General features: G+C 49.2%; 1 pseudogene; it reads left to right on the forward strand.

Annotated features, from left to right (window-relative positions):
• Positions 1–1,321: 1,321 nt before the first annotated feature.
• On the forward strand, positions 1,322–4,022 carry LOC123043963 (putative F-box/kelch-repeat protein At5g24040; annotated as a pseudogene).
• The last annotated feature ends 9,576 nt before the right edge of the window (positions 4,023–13,598 follow it).

The following is a 13,598-nucleotide window of genomic DNA, read 5'->3' on the forward strand; positions in this document are numbered from 1 at the left end:
ATATAATCTTGACCTAGCGTAGCGGTGGTTGTCATAACAATTACCATGGTACCAGAATAGACATAGCTGTGTATGGAGGCAAAATAGACATTTAGTCATTTTTATATAGTTTACAAAAACTAACCCATAGAAAGTTGTGTCAATATTTTTTGGCTTCAGCATCGTACGAAACATGGAAACCTTTTTTTTACCCGATGCGAGGGACTAAATAAAATCATAAATTGACCTCTACAGATCCCCTATTAAAACTTCTACACAGGTGATGTTTCGTTTCGTTCATCATTTACGGGCCTGTTTTAATTTTGGAAACATTTCAAAAAAATCATGTATATTTTTTTCTAATTCCAGAATGTACTTTGAATGCTGGATTTTTTTTAAAAAAATCATGTTTTTTTTCATGAACATCTAGTTGATATTGTGATTTTTTTTCTATGATATGCGATTTTTCTTTGAAATCATGAACAATTTATGATTTCTCAATAAAACTCGCACCTTTTTGAAATTTGGTTCTTTTGAAAATCCAGAATGATTGTAAAGAATGAAAAACAAAAACAGAATTAAAAAGGTAAAAAGCAAAAAAACGAACCCGCACATGGGCCGGCCCATTAGCGTGTCGAGGAGGAGGAGGCACGCCATGTACATTTTTTTCTAATTCCAGACTACTGGATTATTATTTTAAAATCATGATTTTTTTTATTTCATGAACATCTATTTGATATTCCGAATTTTTTTTATGATATGCAAACAATATTTTGAAATCATGAATATTTTATTACTTCTCAATAAAGCCCGCAGCTTTTCGAAATTTTATTCTTTTAAAAATACTGAAATAATTTAAATAAGAAAAAATAAAAACAGAAATAAGGAAATAAAAAGCAAAAAAAAGAATAGAAAACAGGCCCACCCCCAGCCAACTATGGGCCGGCCTATTAGCGCGCGCGGGTGGAAGACCTGCGTGGCAAAAAGGGAGAAAAATTTGTAGTCACCAGGGATTGAACGCTGGTCTCCTATGTGGTAGGCCGACGCCACGGCCATTGGGCTACCAGTGGGCTTGTGCAATATAAGTGTATTGCTCTGTAAGAACTAAACCCGCGGTGATTTTGGCATGGCGGGTAATTTATGCCAAATTCCAGTGCAATTTCTATGACGGACGACCAGAAGCACTATTTGCTTTATTAGTAATATATATATATATATATATATATATAAAATAAAATAAAAAGGTAAAGAGGTAAAGATAAAGATAAAGATATATAGATAGATAAAAGAAAATTGTGTTTCGCTTCTCCGTGCGTTCTTATGGTAGAAGAAAGACGAGTGATACAAACAGCGAGACCGAACGGTGACTAGCGAGGCGATCGATCGGTGCCTTCCATCGGTTGACCGATGCCCATCGGCGTAAGAAAACACGCAGACGACGGAGCCCATCGATTCCCTTTAAATGTGGACAGCGATCGGTGGCTTCCTCCGCCTGACCGCCTCTTCGACGACGAATCCGACGGAGAAAGGCGGCGCACCGGTAGCGGTAGGCACGCAGACTGGCGTGCCGTGAGCCCGTGACCATGCAGCCACCGCTGGAGCTCTCGCCGCCGGCACCCGCCTCTAGGTCTGCACACACGTGACCTCTCCCTCCCTCTCTTTTCCCCTCCTCTTCCTAGTGCAGATTTGTTGGGTGGATTAGATCCAAACTAGAATCAGCCAAGAACACATCTCTACGGCAGCTATTGGTCAGTAGCCGTCGTGCATCTTGGTAATTTTGCCGGTTACCTTGCCGAGATGCACGCCCGCCCCTCAGCAATGCTTTGGTTGGGTAAGGTGAGCGTACTGAGAGATTGCACAAATGTTGTCCGGATAAACAGGTGAGAGTTTGAGATTGGTGGCACTTGATTTGTTATTTGCTTCGAGAATACTCTACAAAGTACAAACATCACCGGTTTAGCTACTTGTAGTCGCCTGAATTTATAATTTGGTCAGTCGAATTTCGCGTGAAGGAAGGAGCTCTTATGAGGAGCCCTCTGGGTCTATCTTAGAGTGGCAGGCGACCGCACTATCTATCTTAGGGGGGCAGGCGACCTCATTATCTATCTTAGGGGTGTGGGAGGTGGTTTCGCCGGGAAAAAACTGGTCATCGCCAGGCGGCGGAAGCACGGTGGTGGGCGATGGTTCAGGGGAGCGCCGTCAGCCGCGGGCGGTGGAAACAGGCGGTTAGGCCTGTGCTGGATCGGTGAGGGAAGAGAAACAGTACACCTACCGGTTTGAGGTTGAAGATGAAGCATTGTCCGTTGGATCTTGATCCAATGGTTGAGATAGGAGGGGGAGAATTGGCTGGCCGTTTTCAGATTTTTACGCGACTGTCGCCTAGCCGCTCCCAAATATCACCCCCAAATGCATGATTCGGAAATGTACCAATTTTAGCTCACTAAATAAGGTTATCTTTATTCTGTCGTACTGAGCATCAAGCTGTTGGCTATTCTGGGGTAGCTTATTTTAATTGTAGTGTGCCATCTTGATATACATCTTACTATGTAAAGCATTAATGTTTAATGACTTGGAAATTTGTGTTTCTCCTCAATGTGTAGTACTGCAGTAAGAGCCTAAGTACTACCACATTTCCAATCTTTTTTCTATGATATCTGATTCCTCAATGCTGATACATCGTTCTTGAATTTTTTGTATGACAGAGAAGTGGTCGTCGCAGAGTGGCCATCTAAGAAAATCTGCCACTGCTTGGTCTCTACCTCAGCCTCATCTGAACACCGTGTTTGGGCAGACCTACCGGACAGCCTGCTTCACCTAATCATTGCTCTCCTAAGCTCATTCCATGATCTCCTTGCTTTTACTGGCACCTGTCACTCTTGGCGTGCTGCGGTCTTTTCCTTCCCATCATCCATATATGCCTTCGTCTTCCCACCTCTCCATCTCAAAGCAGGTTTGCGTAAGGCTAATCGGGATTACGGCACATGGTATTATCTTTTATCAAACTACAAATGGCGTCCTTGTGATCCTGTGAGGACAGACTTATCTCTTCGCCGCTCAGCTCCCCGTAATGCTCCAAATTACATGCGCTATTTGGGCTGCTCATATGGGCATCTTATTTTCTCCTGTTTGGAGCACCTTCTCCTTGTCGACGTTTACACATGTACTAAGGTGAAGCTGCCCAAACTCCAAGCCAACAGCGGTTGTGCGATCTATTGTGGCATTCTTATGGCTCCACTCAGTTCATCCAGCTCGTGTCTCCTCCTTTTCTCGAAATCATCCGTGTTCTAGTGGCAGGTTGGAACAAATTCCTGGACAGAGTACCCTCTTGTTTCTGAACAATTCTTTATTCAGATTGTTTTGTTCAAAGGTCAGTTGTTTGCCATAGACTTTCCCCACACGCTCAAAACCATATCCTTGGCACCTCATCCCAGCGTGCAGGAAGTCGATGTTGTATGGGGAGAGGACATCGTTGTTGGCTTGAATTATGATCCATGGTTGGTGGTCTGTGGTGACATGCTTCTCATGGTTGATCTTGTTGATGACTTGATAAGCAATGGCACCTTTCAAGTCTTCCGCTTTGATTCTTCAGCCGAACCAGCTAAGTGGACCAAGATGGAGAAGTTGGAAAACTGGGCTCTCTTTCTCAGCCTTGATAGGATGAGCCCTACATTTTCTTGCATGAACCCTGAAAGATGGGGCGGAAAGAGTAACTGCATTTACCTTCCGAGTGTGTCCAAAGACTCTGATGAACCTTGGATTGCTGTAGAGCTTGGTCAGGCAGTTTACAGCACAAGTCGCTCCAATTCATACATCCTAGGAGGCAGAAGCAATCAGCTTGAGAGCCTCTGGGTGCTCCCCAGTTTGGTCTATGGTGTTCGCCAGTGAACGATCATGTTTGGTTGTCGCGTGTTTTTTACTCTTGCATATGCCCATTCGACTGCTGCTTTTACAAGTATATTATATTGAGCTCAGAGTCAGTGATGTAGTGAACAAGAAAGTACTTTATTTATGATTATTCATGCACCTGTGTTCCTTGATCTGCAGACCATGTGCCCCTCCTAGTTCAGAAAAAAAATGATGGTCCTGAAATTGCACCTACTGTTAGCATGCATTGCTAAATGCAGTCGACTACTGGTTAGTAGTCCTCTTGGATTGCTTGTTCTTGTTGATAAACAGAACATGTGGTTCTACATTCATGTCGCGGCAAGGTAATGTAAATTTGCAGCATTGTTTCTTTTGATCTGCAGGCCAGAGTTTGACAAAACTTGCCTAAGAATATTAGGCTGGTATCCCCCCCCCCCCCCCCCAAAAAAAAACCTTTAGAGTGATGTTTGTAATCTTTGTTACCACGGATGAAAGGTCCTAACATTTAAGGACATACCAACTCACAAGGAAATCTAAACAATTATGAAGGTTTACTAGCTAGTCTACTGCTGTATTGTATAGAAAATCATGGTGTTTTAGCTTTGATGCAGCTTATTGCGACTGAAATGTAGCATCCATTTTCTTTCTCGCTACTATGAGCTCAGCAGCGTGTTATTTTGTTATAAGAAGAAAGATCATACTACAATCTGGGCAGACTTCCCTTCACACACTTGGGCCGTAGTGATTTAATCGATGCCTTGGGCTTTCCAGTGCCGCTGATATTTTTTGCTCTCCTTGATCTTTCCATTGTGTCTATCTAAAGCAGATTCATCACCCACTGTGTCCTCATTATCTCTTTTTTCAGCAGATGCCGAGGTAGTTTCTCTCTTCGCTGTCCTCTCCTGATCTGTATCATATTTATCAACACCCTTCGGTAACACCCTTTGGTTTTCTGACACCAATCTCAGCAGCGACGTCCCTTGTAGATCTCTCAGCGGAAGAAGGCACATCTCTACCATGTACACCAGCACCATCAAGCACATATGAGTTCTAGATAATGGTGAAAACTTCCAGTGTTCTAGTCCGCCGAACATGTGCTAAACTCTGAATTGATGCAAGGGATATCTCCTTCGTCTCCTTTCATGTAGCAAAGCATCAACATAGCTTCCTTCGCTATACGGCTATGCCCAACAAGGCGGCAGAAACCGCGGCGCGTCCAGCCACATTGCTGACCATAAGATCCAAGGCAAACCTTGTCGCTTTCGTCGTCGTGGTGAGTCAACTCAGACATGATGTTGGCCTCCGCCGCAATACACATGAGTCCAGCAGATGCAAGACGTTATTCGTCTACGCTCATATGTACAACATTGCCGCTCCTTGATTTCTGTAATTCGGAGGTTGATCCTTTCACTGATGCTCCTCTCATCATCACTCAGAACTGGAATGAGTTTTATCTTATATTTCTACTGTTCAAAGGTATGCAGGGGTGTGATTTCACAATCATCATCAGTCATGCCCATTACAACACTGTTTACTGAACTGGAATTGACTGGGGAAGCAAAATATCTTATGACTTATGAGCAGGAGGTATAAACTGAATCCCTTTGTTGATCATGAAAATGGGAGATTTTAGAATGGGTGAGTAGTAACAATTACTATTCCACTGAAACACATCACTCAAGTAGAAGTACTGTCTTTTGGAGTGATGATTTGGCGTAGGTGCATATATCAGAGTCTTGAAGCAGAAATAAGGGTTTAAGGGATTCAGTTTCACGAATTAAAGAATAAAAAACATTGTTCGAGAATTAAAGAAAAATGTTCGCACATATCTTTAATATTTATCGTGTAAACATCACACGAAAAATACTGTTTTGTCGCCTTTAAAAAATGCCATTCATGTATTTAAAAAAAATGTTCATTGTGTATTTAAAATACTGGAAGTAACATAATTAAAAAAAATGCTCATCATGTATTTATAAAAATAATATTCATCACATATTTTGTATGCTCATCACGTAGTTAAAAAATGATCACTCTCGTGACTGAAAAGGTATCATCGGTTCTTTTTCAAAAATGTTCTGCCCGTAATACACTAAAGATTAGGCGTTTCATCACTGGCTATGCCTTCAACAGCACCCACATGAAGATATGGTCCGGGCAAGATGGTTCTTACACACGTTTATGGTGGACGCAAGAAGATAGTGGTCGACCACCGGAGTAGTGGGTAAAACCACTGTTAAAAGTATATTTACGTTTAAGATAGAGATAAGAGATAGAAATAGAATAGGTTTAACTTGTCCTCTACTCCAAGTCTCTCTCCCTTCATTGTACCTTTATATATACTCCTATACGGGTCAGATCAATACAACACATTATTAGCCATCTCATATTTTCCACATGGTATTAGAGCGGTTAGTCTCACGACGCCGATCCTAAAACCTTCCACCACTTCCGCAGCGCGCCGCCCCCGGGAGATTAATCTCCTCTCCCCGGAGGTGCGGCACCCGGTCAATCAAAAATTAGATTGATCTTGTAGTTTAGATCCAATTTTTGAGTTCTTATCATTAGCTCGATTTCATAGATCAATTTTAGTTTTCACCGAAAAAGGGTTTCCCCCCGCTTTATATTATAAAGCAATCACCACCACAATACATCTGAGCAAACAACAAAAGAAAAGGAAAAGGAAAAACGGCAAAGATACACAATGCTACACAACGACTAACGGGATTCAAATGCACCAAGCAAAGGCCTGAGCATCGAAGCCCTCAGCAAGCTCCACATCCTGCCATTGATAAGGTGAAGCCAAGGAGACTAGTCACCGTCGGAGGACGACCACACTGTCACCTTCCGTGCACCATCACTGCAGAACCGCCATCCGCCTCCGCCTCCAAAGAAGGCCCCCTGCCCTCTCGTCCTGGGCCGTAGGACGCCACGCCGTCGGTAGGCAGAGCTGCTCACCCCTGAGCACGCATAGCCGGTCCAGACGATGGCCAGGAAGGACGACAAGTACGGCGACCCCATCAAGCAGAGCAATTCCTCCACCATCACATCATCTCCGACAAAGAGTATGGAGCCTGCTGCAAGCCATCGAACGAGGACACCACTGAAGATAATCGACGACCCACATGCTCAGAAGCTCACACCACCACCTCCACCCACCCAAGGCGGCGTCTTCAGGAAGAAGACGGCGCTGGAACGCCGCCGCCGCCCAAACCAGGAGATTTTGGGCTTTCACCCGGGTCACGGAGGTGGAGGGCGAGGGAGAGGATCACGATGTCGCCTTCAGGAAGGGTAGCAATGCCCGGAGCATTGCCGACATCGTGGCCGCCGACGCCGGCCAGGAGCTTCCCCCGATCCAGAACCCACGCCCCCATCGTCCCACCCAACAGCAGGCTAGCAGGACAAGGTGCACCTAGGAGCAGAGGAGGACGCCATCTTCAGCTCGAAGCACGGGGCCAATGGGGAAAACCCAGCCTCGAGCCCCACGTTTGCTGCCACCTTGCTGCCCGAGCAACCAAAGAAGGCGCCCCGCAACATCCGCGCCAACCATCCGCCGCCGGAAGGGAGGCGCGCTCACCGGAAGAGGCCGCCGCCTCAGATCCGCGCCCGCCACGCGTGGCCCGCGCGCCCGCCCCCACACGACTGCGGAGAGGGGAGGAGCCCCCAGGCGGCACGCGAGCCACCGCACCCGCCAGATCCACCACCACTCCGCCCCACGGACGCCGCGCGCCACGCCGACCGGGCCTCCGCCGGATCTCGCCGCCCCCGCGCCGCCAGACCGAGCAAAGGGGAGAGACAGGCCCCGCCGCCGCCAGAGCCACGCGGGCTTAGCCCGGCGCCACCTGCCGGCGGCGGCGGGGGGAAGGGCAGGAGAAGAGAGGGCGGGTTCCGGCGGCTAGGGTTGAGCCCCCGGGTCGCCGCGGGGGGCGACACGGGAGAGAGAGGACGAATCTAAGAAAGAAATCCTCTTAGATTAGTTTTCCGTAGCCTCCAAATAATCCTATTGATCTACCCCATTATCCGGCGAAAATCTTCAGCAGAAATCGGTGCTTCGGCGGCCCGGTGCCAACTCCCGCGGAACTTCAAGCTGGCAACCATGGACGCGGGGTACGTGCAGCTGCTCCGAGCCATGTGCCGGAGGTAGCGCGCACCCGCCAAATAAACCTATCAACAACGCCATGGATCGATCTATTACGAGCGGCACGGTGCCTTCCCCAATTGGGCCACGCGCACAGGCGTGGACGCCATCGTGCGAGTGCGATCCAGAACAGCGGACGCCGGCTCCTCCAACAGGCATGTGATCCGATCTTCATCAACGCCACATCACCTTGTCCCTCGACATCAAGCTTCACCAAAGGTTCGTCCAGCCATGCGTAGGTACGCCCATGCAAAGCAAGCTTGCATGCACACATATCCATCCATGAATCATGCACATGGCCACGCAAACCAATCTCGTACGAGGAGACGCATGCAGCAAAACCTGGACTCCGACATGTCCCACCTCTACTTCGACCGGCGAGAAGGGAGCGGCATCCACAGCCCGACGGGCCTGCAGTCCCACACAAGCCATCGCCAACAGCCAGAAACACCGAGCTGATCTGCACCCACGCCTCCACAATACCAGGCACCATGAATCACGGGAGGGCGAACTCCCATACGCATCGACACCGACTGCCGAAACTGCACCAACATCTCCATCGACCGGTCTGCAACCCGCGCCACTGCATCGACCTTACGTCTGCACCGAGCGATCGACTTCACTGCATCGGGAGCTATCTACATCAACCTACTGCACCTGGAGCGATCGACTCCTTCAGCGAGCGAGCTACATAATCGACATGAAGTTGTACGACTACGCCAGGTTACGAGCAACACACTTCTTCGGCACGATAGGGCGTCGACACTTCGTCGCCATGAAGGGACGCCTTCAAATGACGCATCATCGTCGACACGCCACTGCGACGCCATCGCCGACACTTCATCATCAAGGTCTTCATCAACATGGTCTTCACCAACATCTTCATCAACACACCGTCGCTGCCGCCTCGTCCACAAGATGGACACGTAGCGTCCTCTGACAGACTTTTCTGCAAGACGTGACCTCGACGATGGCAATGACCGCGTCACGACGACGGCATCGACTGCGTCATCCACGACGGCACGACTGCATCGACACAGCGTCACTACAGTGACAACCCTACACGGCCACACGATTCTGGCAAAACCGATGTGTGCTCGATGGGCTTCCTCCGGTCTTGGCAAAATCGGTGGACTCATCGCCGACGGCACCCTCTGACATCAGCAAGGTGCATCGTCCACGTCTGCAGCTTCGTCATAGCGTATTTTTTTTTGCGCCTCCGGCTTTGTGCGGCTTCATCATCCACGACGACCACACCATCGACCACGGCTACATCACCATGATCTGCTACCTCGACATTAATGGCTACGTCTACAGCAACTCATCGGCAACAACTCCAGTCAACAGCGTCCGCCTCGTCACTTGCGTCCACGACACTCCCGTTGTGACTGCGGGAGGGAATAGAGGAGAAGGCACGAAGGCACCAGAAGGGGACGCAATCACCGCTGTCGTGGTTCTAAGTCTGACAATAGAGTGGGGGTAGGTATGGAGAGGCAAGGTCCTAGCTATGGAGAGGTTGAAAACACAAGAGATGTACGAGTTCAGGCCCTTCTCGGAGGAAGTAAAAGCCCTACGTCTCGGAGCCCGGAGGCGGTCGAGTGGATTATGCGTATATGAAGTACAGGGGTGCCAACCCTTCTGCCTGTGGAGGGGGGTGGCTTATATAGAGTGCGCCAGGACCCCTGCCAACCCACGTAATGAAGGGTTTAAAGTACATTAAGTCCGGGGCGTTACTGGTAACGCCCCACATAAAGTGTCTTAACTATCATAAAGTCTACTTAATTACAGACCGTTGCAGTACAAAGTGCTTCTTGACCTTCTGGTGGTCGAGTGAGTCTTCATGGTCGAGTCCTTCAAGTCAGTCAAGTGGGCTCCTCATAGGTCGACTGGAAGGTGATCTCTTCTAAGGGTGTCCTTGGGTAGGGTACTTAGATCAGGTCTATGACCCTACCCTAGGTACATGACTCCATCATTAGCCCTCGAATGGATTGAGGCTTGAGTGAGGAAGGAGTTGATGTTGTTTCCGACTGGCTTTGGCATACTGGTCATGCGTTGTTTTGGATCAAGAATCTCTTTGTTGATAACGAGCAACTTTTCTTCAGTCGACTCGATCCATTCTTTTCTTTCGGTCGAGTGATCTTTTGGACTTTGACAATTTCCGAGCGACGGATCGCAGGAAATCCCGCGTCTGACAGACTGATCCGCCGTTCGCGGATTCTGCGGGATATGAAATTTGGGGAAGCGCGAGAAGCGGGGCGGACCGCGGCGCCCGGATGGGATAGGGCATAGATGCCTCGATTCTTGCGCCACCTTTTTCGCCACGTATCGCGTCCGCGCGACTGTTTCGGGATGTGATTAGATCGACCGGGCCCACCTGTCATCCACTCGGAAGGGATCTTATAAATACACCCGGCGAGGGTTTTTGAACAGTGCCTCTAAATTCCTTCTCTGCTCTCCTCGTCTCCGCCCAACGCGCCCGCTCTCGCCTCCGCACAACTTCTCCTCGCGCGTCTCGCCGGCAGCCATGGTGAAGGAGAAGACGGCGGCGCTGGAACGCGCGAAGAAGGCGTCGGCGACGGAGAAGGCGAAGGGGAGATCCACCAGTCGCGGCGGGTCTTCGTCTAGATCTCGTCTGCCGAACGGCTGGGTCCAGGGAGATTGGATCCGGTCGACCATCACGGAGAAAGATCTCCTCGACATGGCCAACGACGGTCTGATCCCCCATGGAGCCGCAAGACTTCCGGGGAAAGAGTGGCAGCCTCAGCCGAAAGAGGGTGAGTGCGTGCTTCTGGCTACCCACGTCGACCGCGGATTTTCTTTGCCACCGAGTGTTTTCTTTCGTGGTTTCTTGAACTTCTTTGGAGCGCAGCTCCACCACTTCACCCCGAATTCTATCGCCTATCTTGCCGCGTTTGTGTCCATGTGTGAGAATTTTCTGGGTTGCCGACCACACTGGGGCTTGTTCAAGCACATATTCACGTGTCGCTCTCAGACCGTGAAGAAAGCGAGCCCAGGCGACGATAAAACCAAAGTTGTCTAGATGTGTGGAGGCCTGGGGATCCAGATGAGGAACAAGAGCACCTTCCCAGCCATGACGTTCCCCGAGTCAGTCAGAGGCTGGCAGTCGACCTGGTTCTACTGCTAGAATGAGTCGACGCCGGGGCAGTCGAGTGGGCTCCCTCAGTTTACCATGGACCGAGTGAACAAACCCTCCTCTCTGAAGGTGATTCCGGAGGAGAAAGCCGACGTGAAGATGTTGATGGAGCGCGTAGTTCAGCTGGTTCGAGATGGAGTAACTGGTATGGATCTCTTGGAGGTTTTTCTTAGGCAGCGTATCCAGCCTCTTCAATTCCGGAGCCATTGCATGTGGTTGTACCGCGGAACTGAAGATGAGACTCGGGTCCACCCAGAAGCAGTCGACGATGCCACGCTGGAAAGGTGGATGGCCGCGGTCACTGGGAACAAGGATAACCCCTGTGGAGCCAGAAGGATTCCTCCACTCGACCATAACAGCGTTCCAGACAAGGTGTGTCCGCTCTACCTTCCATTGTATTCTTGTCATATTTGTTTCTGTTTTCTCCGCAAATTGGTCGATTGATCTTTGTCTTGATGTCTATCAGGACCTTACCGAGCTGTACTCGATGCCCAATGGAGCTCAGGCTCCGACTGAAGAGGGAGAAGCAAGCGGGGGCGAGAGCCAGGAGGAGTGGGACTCGGACGCCGCCAAAGATGATGATGATGATGATGATGATGATGATGAGGAAGAAGAAGAGGAGGAGGAGGTCGCACCACCGCGCTCGGAAAGGCGGTCGAAGCTTGTCCATGACCCTGCGAGTGAACGTGGCAAGGGGGTTGCGACTGTCGCGCAGTCGACCAAGCGCCCTCGGACCACTTCTCCGGTGCCGACTGAAAAGGCGCCGAAGCAGTCCAGGGTGGCCCCGTCAAAGCCGACCAAGCTCCTGCCGAAGATGAAGATGTCCATCCCCACCATATCAGGGTAAACATGCTGCTTAAGTCTTCTTGTTTTGTGCGAGCTTTATCTCTGATTGACACTTGAGTTAGCCGACTGATTCTTTGGAATTGCAGTGCTGCTACTTCTGAGACCTCAGTCAGGGCTGATGACCATGAGATGGAGGATGCAGCAACCTCAAACCCTGGTACTATACTCTTAATTCCGTTTTTAGTCGATTGACTCTTCGTCCCTAATTCTGATTCTTTTCTGTAGTCTCATCCAATGTCATTATCACTCTTCCTGATGATGATGACGATGAGGAACCACTGAAGCACGGGAGGAGCAGGAAAGCGTCTGCCGGCACACCGTGTCTTTCGCGGTGCCGTTGACGAGTGCTCATCCTGCTTCGTCGAGTGCTGCACAACCTTCTCCCTTCATGACGCACCACGTCCCAGAGGACCAAGCCAGCGCTGCGAAGGAAGCGATACGCCAAGCAGGGGTCATGATGGAGTAGGTGAAGGCCATCCGGGAAGCAAGTCAAGCAGCTTATGACGCCAGCTCCGCCCTTCAAAGCAATGTTCAGGTCAGTCGACCATCGCTTGTTCTGTTAGGATATGCTATCAAAAAACTTTTCTTTCTGGAATCCATAGCAGTCACCCACTGGGTGTGTCGATTGAAACTCCGTGTTAGCGGGGGCACGCTGAGTGCACCCGCTGGGTGTAGTCCCCAAGGCTAAGGTCGACTGCTGGCAGTCGGCCTTAGGCTTTTTAAGTAAAGTCTTTCCGTCGTTCGACTGAGGCGAACGGATTTCCTAAACCGGTGGGGGCACGCTGAGTGCACCCACTGGGTGTAGTCTCCGAGACTGTGGTCGACTGCTTGCAGTCGATTACAGTCTAAATAATACTTGTTTTTTTTTTTGGGGGTCGACTGGTCAACTTTGTCTTTAATAGAACTAGTGGGGGCACGCTGAGTGCACCCACTGGGTGTAGTCCCCGAGACTACGGTCGAATGTTTGTATTCGGCTGTAGTCTTAGAAACGCATGATTTTCTCTTATCCACTCGGAAGTGAATTATCCTTGACATTTTGTTGATTGGTTCTCCGCAGAAATCCTGTGACCTTGCGGCTCGTTACACCGAGCTGGAAAACAAGCACATTCAGCTCGAGCTGGATTTGAAACTGGTTCAGGAAAATCTGACGAAGGCAAAGGAGGAGACCAAAGGTATGTTTGGTGAGACCTCGACGACTGCTTTTTTTTCCTTCATTTGTTTCAAAATCTGATCTTGTCGTAACTTGCAGGTAAGGTGAAGGAGGCCCAGAAGAAAAAAGACCTTGAGCTAGCTGAGAAGATCAAGCTTGCTGACGTGAAGTTAGCTTCGGTCACCAAGCTCTAAGAAGAAAATACTAATTTGAAAGCTGCTCTTGGGATTGCCAACAAAGAAGTCAGTCGACTGAAAACTGACAAAGCTGCTCTGACCGACCAGATCAGTCAGTTGACTGGGAAGAAAAATGACCTGGAGGCCTTCTTGAGTGGACTTGCCAAGAAGTTGTTCCTTATGCTCGAAGGTAATCCTTTACGCTCGACAATCATTTTCAACAATGATCTTTCCATTCGACCATTGTCTTGACTCGGTGATTGTCCTTGCAGAATTTTGCCAAAACTTTGA

This window comes from Triticum aestivum, chromosome 2B (genome assembly GCF_018294505.1).
Source record: "Triticum aestivum cultivar Chinese Spring chromosome 2B, IWGSC CS RefSeq v2.1, whole genome shotgun sequence".
Classification (NCBI taxonomy): domain Eukaryota; kingdom Viridiplantae; phylum Streptophyta; class Magnoliopsida; order Poales; family Poaceae; genus Triticum; species Triticum aestivum.